The following is an 8,015-nucleotide window of genomic DNA, read 5'->3' as shown; positions in this document are numbered from 1 at the left end:
CCTGAGTTCAAATCCAGCCTCAGACACTTGACACTTACTAGCTGTGTGACCCTGGGCAAGTCACTTAACCCCCATTGCCCCACAAAAAAAAAATGCCCTCGAACTGAACTCCAACTTGAACCTAGATAGCTAGCAGATAAGTCCCCATCTACTGACTTCTTTCCCCAGGATAGTAAGTCCCTCTCTTGTAAAAACATCTGGGCATCTTTGTTCTTACCAAACACTTTTTGGAATCATATAATCTTATCATAGGGTTTTCTTTTTGTGGGGTAGTGAGGGTTAAGTGACTTGCCCAGGGTCACACAGCTAGTAAGTATCAAGTGTCTGAGGCTAGATTTGAACTCAGGTCCTCCTGAATCCAGGACTGGTGCTTTACCCACTGCACCGCCTAGCTACCCTATCATAGGGTTTTCTTTAAGTCAAACTATCAAACAGTCTTGTTATAGTTCAAATAGTATCTACGTTCTTGTTATAGTTCAAATTGTTAAACTGATTTCTATTTTATACATTTTTCTTATACTTTTGCTTTTAAGTTGAATTGTGTCATACTGATGAAACTGATACCCCCTTGTTTATATATACCTTCCTCAAAAAAGGCATCTTCAAACTTCTTCTTTGGAAGGAGTCTCCACATGATTCATGCCGATTGTTCATGGGACAAATAAACTATTACTTTGTTTTTCCTGTGTGTCTCTTATCAGGGTTTTTTTTTTATAGGAGCCCAGATACGAAAAACAAAATTGATGACACAGATTTTTGGAAAAGGGAAGAATTTGTGACCAAACAAGAGATAGAGAAGAATGAGATGCAAACTGAAGAATTGTTTACATCAAGTTTAAAAGGTTTTGCACAAAAAACACAAGGCAGAGAAAATTAGAAATAAAGCAGAAAGGTGGGGAAAATTATATAGTGCATAATACATTCTTACATAACGTGAATTGGTTCCCTGAGGTAAAGAAGGAAGTAAGGGTTGGATCCAGGAAGGGGATCCTGTGGCCATGAAGGGAGGGGGCTGGCATATGGTTTAAGGACACATGAGGGACAGAGAAAAAAAGATCTGGAGAAATCCAGAAACCCATGGGTGCCAGGACCAGTCACTTGGGGGCCTGGATATAACTGACAGGAAGAATAGATAAGTGGGGCCAGAGATGGATACAGAGAGGGGAAGGTGGGCGCCTGTGGAGGCCAGCAACAGGCATGCAGTAACTGAGCACAGCTGAATGAAAGAGAGACCATTGGGGCTGCACATGCTGGTGGGTGGAGCTGGGCAAGTCTCTCTCAGCACTGGAGGTCTCAAGCCAAGTCCTGATCCAATGGTGGTGGTGGTGGTGGTGGTGGTGGTGGTGGTGGTGGTCTCTCTGCTTCTCTCTTCTGCTTTTCTTGGAGACTCTCTCCCTCTCTCTCTCACTTCTTTTCTCTCTCTGGCTTTTTATCCTTTCCCTCCATCAATGTCTGTTTTGCTTCTGAACTCTGCCATTTTTATCTGCCCCCCGAGTTCTGACTCCCCTTTCTCTTACCCCTTTACTCTCCCCTACTTCCCTAGCTGGTAAGAGAGACTTGTATTGCCAATTGAGTATGTATATGAATTTTTCCTTTCTGAAACACTTTACATGTGACTGAGGTTCAAATGTTGCCCAACCCACCCTCCATTTTTCCTTCCATTGTAAAAGTTCTTCCTGGGGCATCTCTTTTACTTAAGACAATTCTCTCCCCCACCCCCAATCTTTCTCTCTCTTTCCCCTTCTCCCACTGCATCCCTCTTTCTCACCTATCCATTTTGATCATCTCAACCTAATCAACTCCCTCCCAGACCCTTCTGCTCTGTAGAGCCATTCTAACTTCCTAATAATGATGAAATTCTGAAAAATGCATAAATTATTTTCCCTTATAGAAGGCTACACAAGTTAACCTTCTTGAGTCCATCATGATTTCTATTTCATGTTTACCTTTTTTGGGTCCTCGAGTCTTGTGTGTGATTTTCTATTCAGCTCGGGTCTTTTCATCAGGAATGTTTGAAAGTCTTCGATTTCATTAAAGATTGCGTCTTGTCTTGAAGGACTATACTCCATTGGGAGTAAGCCTGTGGTCGCCGATTTGTTTTCAGAGACAGTGTCTCCAGCCCCCGGATGTGTTGTCTACAAAATGTTTTAATACTAGATGTGTGTCAGCAGAAAGCAATTTTATAGTTACCGGCATGTTCTCAGAGACAGTGTCTCCAGCCCCAAAAGTCTTGTCTAGTGTATGTTCTACGATTAGATAGATGTATTTCCCCTGAAAGTAATTTTGTAGTAACTGTTAAGTTCTCAGAGACAGTGTCTCCTGTCACAAGTATTTTTTCCTCAGTGTTCAGAGACTAGATGTATTTCCCCAGAAAGCAAGCCTATAGTAAGTGGAATGTTCTCAGAGACAGTGTCTTCAACCCCAAATGTCTTGTCTAGTGAATGTTTTAAGATTAGATGTGATTCCCCTGAAAGTAATTTTGTAGTAACTGTTAAGTTCTCAGAGACAGTGTCTCCTGCAACAAGGATCTTTTCCTCTGAGTGCTTGGACACTCGATGCATTTCCCCAGAAAGTAATTGTGTAGTAACAGCCATGTTTTCAGAAACAGTGTTTTCAGGCACAAGTATCTTTTCCTCTGAGTGTTCGGAGACTAGATGTGCTTCCCCAGAAAGCAAGCCTGTAGTAAGTGGAATGTTCTCAGAGATGGTATCTTCATCCACAAGTATTTTTCTTCTGAATGTTATAGTTGTCCTGACTTTGTTTTTCTTTTCTAAAAAAAATATGATATGTCATAAGGGATGGCTCTCAGGGAGGTGGACACAGAGAGGTAGGTATGGAATACCATGTTTTAAGAAAGAGAAAACGTCAATTATTTTTAAACTAAGGCAAATCTCAAGGATATTAATGGAGGGAAAGGGGAAAGAGAGTAGAACAAGGTTTTTAACACATGGAGAGACCACCACCACTTCTGGATCCAGGGCTAGGCTTGGGACCTCCAGTACAGGGAGAAGAGATCTTTGCTGTGCTCTGGTCACCTGCTGGAGTGCCCAGCCACTGTGTGTCAGTCTTCTGTTCATCACCACTCAGGTATCTCATGCCTGTCACCAGGCCCCACATGTCACCTGTTCTCTCCTGTCTGGGTCCATATGCAGGCCCAAAGTGTCTGTACTTTAACCCCTGTGACCTTTTTTGGTTCCAATTAAAATTTAAGAACAGAACAATAATAAATGTAGGAAGTTAAAAAGAAAAGACAAGAAAAGCATAGAGATCCCTCGATGGAATAAGGAAGAGAAGAATGAGCAGAAAACAGAGAACATTCTATACAATAACAGCAGTATTGTTTTATGAACAACTTTGAGTACCCAAGTTATTAGAAATACCCAAATTGACTGCAAAGAATCTAGGAAGGAAGAAGCATCTGGAAACCTCCCCAGCAAAAAAGGAACTGACATGTATACATATATAAACACATACATATGCATGCATATATGTGTACATTGTATGCACACAAATACACATACAAAGATATTTACATCTAATGGTAGTCATCTCAAAATGGGGCGGGGACAGGGAAAAACAAAGGTGCATGATAACTGGGTGGTATATTTGAAAGAAATAGCAAGGGGCAGCTAGGTGGCACAGTGGATAGAGCACCGTCCATGGATTCAGAAGGACCTGAGTTCAAATCCGGCCTTGGACACTTAAACACTTACTAGTTGTGTGACCCTGGGCATGTCACTTAACCCCAGTTGCCTCACCAAAAAAACAAAAAAGAAATAGCAAGTTGTACATTGCATATTGGCAATCTCAGGGCAATGCTGTTTTTCTATCCCACTTTGTTATAGAAATGCTTATTTTATTTCTTTAATTTGGAATAAAATAAACATTTAAAAAGAAATCAACACCTCACACCATGTATCAATTAATACTACAAACAGATACAGACATCAGATATGAAAGGGGAATCATGAGAAAATCAGAGGAACAAAGAAGCAATGACTTTTCACATCTATGGATGGGGAAAAGGTCATGACAGAGCCAGCCACAGAGAAGATCACAGAAAACAAAAGGGATCATTCTGCCTCTATAACACTGAAATGTCTTTGCCCAAACAAATCTAATGCAGTTAAATTAGAGTGGCAACAGTTAAGTGAGGAAAAGCATCTTTGCAGCAATGTTCTCTAATAAATGTTGCATATGCATGATATATATGGAATTGATTTCAATAAATATCATTTTCTGAGACATCAAAACAAATGAACAGGAAGTTTTCAAAAGAAGAAATCCAAGCTATCCATGGCCCTATGCCAAAATGCTCCAAATCCCTCAGAATTACACAAGTGCTCATTAAAGCAACTCTGTTCTTTCAGTCTGTAAATCACAGACGCCCATAGGCTCACAGTCTCCTCTTTCTGTTGCACAACAACCTCCATGGAAGTGGCCCTTTCACCAGGTTCTGCTTGAAACCAGGAAGCAATATATACCATTAAATGAAGCATCATCATACCAAAAAGATGAGGGGGTGAAGGGGAGGGTAAGGGTTCAGAGACTCTTTCCTCTCTCTCCATCCCAAAGGTGCTATTAGTTCAAAGGAAATCTGCTACTAACTGTCCACTGACTTCCCAGCTTAATTTATAGGTAACCCCAAAAATTTGAAAGAAAGGATTGTAGCTGTAGAGATTCTTTCACAGGGTAATGGCCTAGATTTCCCTTTTTGAAACCCTAATCCTATAAAAATTCAGAATATATTGTTAATATGTTGGAGTCTCATATTAAGCAAATGGATCTCCATAAGTTGAAGTCCAGATATCCTGAATTTTCCAGTTGTTCCTTTTTGTATACACAGGTTCCCCCCCTCACTGCGCCCCAGTGAAAGTCAGAGCTGCTGCTCAAACACTAAAAACAATAGAACATATGAATTTACCTAGAAAAGTCTAATTACTGGCAAAAGGGAGAGTCAGATTACAGTCAGACTCAACAAAGAACTCTCCTGCAGACCATTCCATGAGGGGCCCAATATAGGGGAGGATTTTCTTAAGAACCTAGAGTGCAAGGCTCTGATCCCTTCCTGGTTTGCCATGACTGTTGACATTTAAAAAGGTTCCAGAGACATCATTTCTTGGTAACTTAATCACTTTATTAATCATGGCAGCATTTTAATAAAAGAATTGTCCTTTGACTGTCTCTCTCAGACCAAAGACAGCCTGGTGCAGGCTCACACTTTATATGCCCTTTTAGAAGAGGAGTGGCAATCAATTCTGATCCACTATTAATGGATATTACAATGAGGGGTGGACCTAACTATGATGATGTTTTTTATTTCTTAAGTTAACTCCAGCCTTGGGCAATCCATTCAAAGATTTTTGTTCTACCCACACCTGAGTGATGGAACACAAAGGCTGCCCCAACTGGGTGGGGTCTGGGTAGAGAAGAAGGGGAGCTCAACCTTCAGAGACTGAGCTCTTTCAAGAAGGTAAAAAAATGGAAGAAATCTGAATCTCCTCAAATCATTGCTTCTTAATAATTATTTCCCTCACTTACTAGCCATGTGACTTTTCTTTAGTTACCTATCTAGAAAATCAGCTGGAGAAGGAAATGGCAAACCACTCCAGTGTCTTTGGCAAAAAACTCCTCTAAGGTCATGAAGATTCAGACAAGAATAATCAACTAAATAACAACATATATTCTAATTCTAAGGAATGAGTGCATTAAAGAACAAATCATAGAAAGAAATCATTCCATTTAAGAGAATGAAAACAATGCGATAACGTAGGCAAAGCACAACTAAGGAAAAATTTCCATCTCTAAATCTTTTCATCAGGCAAATAGGGAAAGAACAGGTCAATGACCTGGGCATGAAACTAAAAATCTAGGGTGGGGGAACACATTAAAAAGCCCACTTAACTGTCATCCTGGAGATCTTGAAATCCAAAGGAGAAATCAATAACATTCAAAGTAGGAAAACCATAGAACTAATGAATAAAATTAGGAGCTGGTTTTATAAAGAATAAAAAAATGATGAATGTTGGTGAAAAAAGAAGAAAATGAAGTTACAAGTATTAGAAACAAAAAGGTCAAATTCAGCACCAATGAAGACACAATTAAAGTAATTGGGAGCTATTTTGCCCAATTATATCCCAATAAATCTGACAACTTAAGCACAATAGATAACTATTTACAATAAGATAAATTTCTTAGATTAACAGCAGGGGAAATTGTTTAAATAATCTTATTTTAGAAAAAGAAACTGAAAAAGCTATAAATGAGCTCCCTAAGACAAAATTCTCAGCAACAGATGGATCAGAAGCGAATTCTAATAAACACTGAAAGAACAATGACTTCGAAAACAATATAAAATATTTGGAAAAATAGACAAAGAGTCCTACCAAATTCCTTTTATGACACAAATGTGGTACTGATACCTAAACCAGGAAGACAAAAAGAGAAAAAGAAAATTAGAGACCAATTTCCCTAATGAATATTGAGGAAGATTTTTAAAGTAAAATCTTAGCATGGGAATGATGGCAATATACCTCAAAGATCATACCTATGAGCAGGTAGGATTTATGCCAGGGAATGCAGGGCTGCTTCATAGTAAGAAGATTATCAGCATAACTGACCATATCAGTAATAACAACCAAAAATATGATTTTATCAATAGATGAAGAAAAACCTTTTTACCAAATGCAACTCCCATTCCTACAGAAAATACAAGAAAGCATAGCAATCAATAGAACCTTTTACAAAATGATGAGTAGTATCTATTTAAAACAAGGAGCAAGAATATCTATGGTGAATATATAATCACCAAAATATCAATAATATTTTAAAATATTTAAAATATTTTGCATATAATAAAAATTATGTATAACTATCTATAATGATCTATAATTGAGATAAACTTGAAGCCTTCCCAATAATATCAAAGGTGGAGCACAGATTTCCATTACCACCACTATTATTCAATCATGTATTAGAAATGCTTGGGATTCCAAAAGTCAAGAAAAGAAAATTAAGGAAATTAAAGTAGACAATGAGGAAACAAAATTAATCTTCTTTGCACAGGTTATGATGGTATACTTAGAGCAACCTAGAAAACCAATTCAACACCTAATCAAAACAACTCACAATATTAGCAACATTACAACATATAAAACTAGTCCACAGAAATCATCCCCATTTCTATATATTACCAACAAATGCCATCAGGAAGAGATAGAAGTAGAAATTCCATTTAAAATCACTAAAATGCTCTTTGGTGAAGGTGCCATTAACTACAGCTGCTTGGAGCAGGCAGTTCCTCCCTCTCCTCCTCCTGACTCACCACTGTTCACTCTCAAGAGTGGGTCAAGAAGTCACTCCATTGCCATGACATTCAAGGACGAAGGCAAGATGCTTGTGGATGCCAGATCCATTCATGGATCCTGATCACCCTCACCAGCTGCAATGTGAAGTCATTCAAGAAGGTGTGTGCTGACCTAATTAGAGGAGTCAAAGGAAATGAAGGGACCTGTTTGAAAGCCCACTAATACACTTCGAATTACAACTAGAAAAACTCCTTGCAGTGAAGATTCTAAGACTTGGCATCAGTTCCAGATGAGAATCCCCAAAGTCTTATTGATTTGCACAGTCCTTCTGAAATTGTGAAGCAGATCGCTTCGATCAGCATTGAACCAGGTGTAGAAGTTGAAGTCACAATTGCAGATGCCTAATCAATCATCTCTTTTAATAAATTGATTGCAACTATTAAAAAAACTTAAGTCAATGTAAGGTACTTGGGAGTAGTGACTACATGAACACAATTACAAAACATTCCTGGCACAAATAAAGATATCTAAACAATGGGAGAAATATCAATTGATCATGGTTAGGCCAAGGCAATAAAATAAAAATGACAATCCTACCTAACATAATTTACTTATTCAGTACTATATTAATCAAACTACCAAAGAATTATTTTATAAAGCAAGAAAAAATAACAAAATTCATCTAGAAGAACAAAAATTCAAGAATAT

This window comes from Dromiciops gliroides, chromosome X (assembly GCF_019393635.1).
Source record: "Dromiciops gliroides isolate mDroGli1 chromosome X, mDroGli1.pri, whole genome shotgun sequence".
In the NCBI taxonomy this organism is placed as follows: domain Eukaryota; kingdom Metazoa; phylum Chordata; class Mammalia; order Microbiotheria; family Microbiotheriidae; genus Dromiciops; species Dromiciops gliroides.
The sequence above is the reverse complement of the archived record's forward strand: the minus strand, read 5'-3'. Positions refer to the sequence as shown.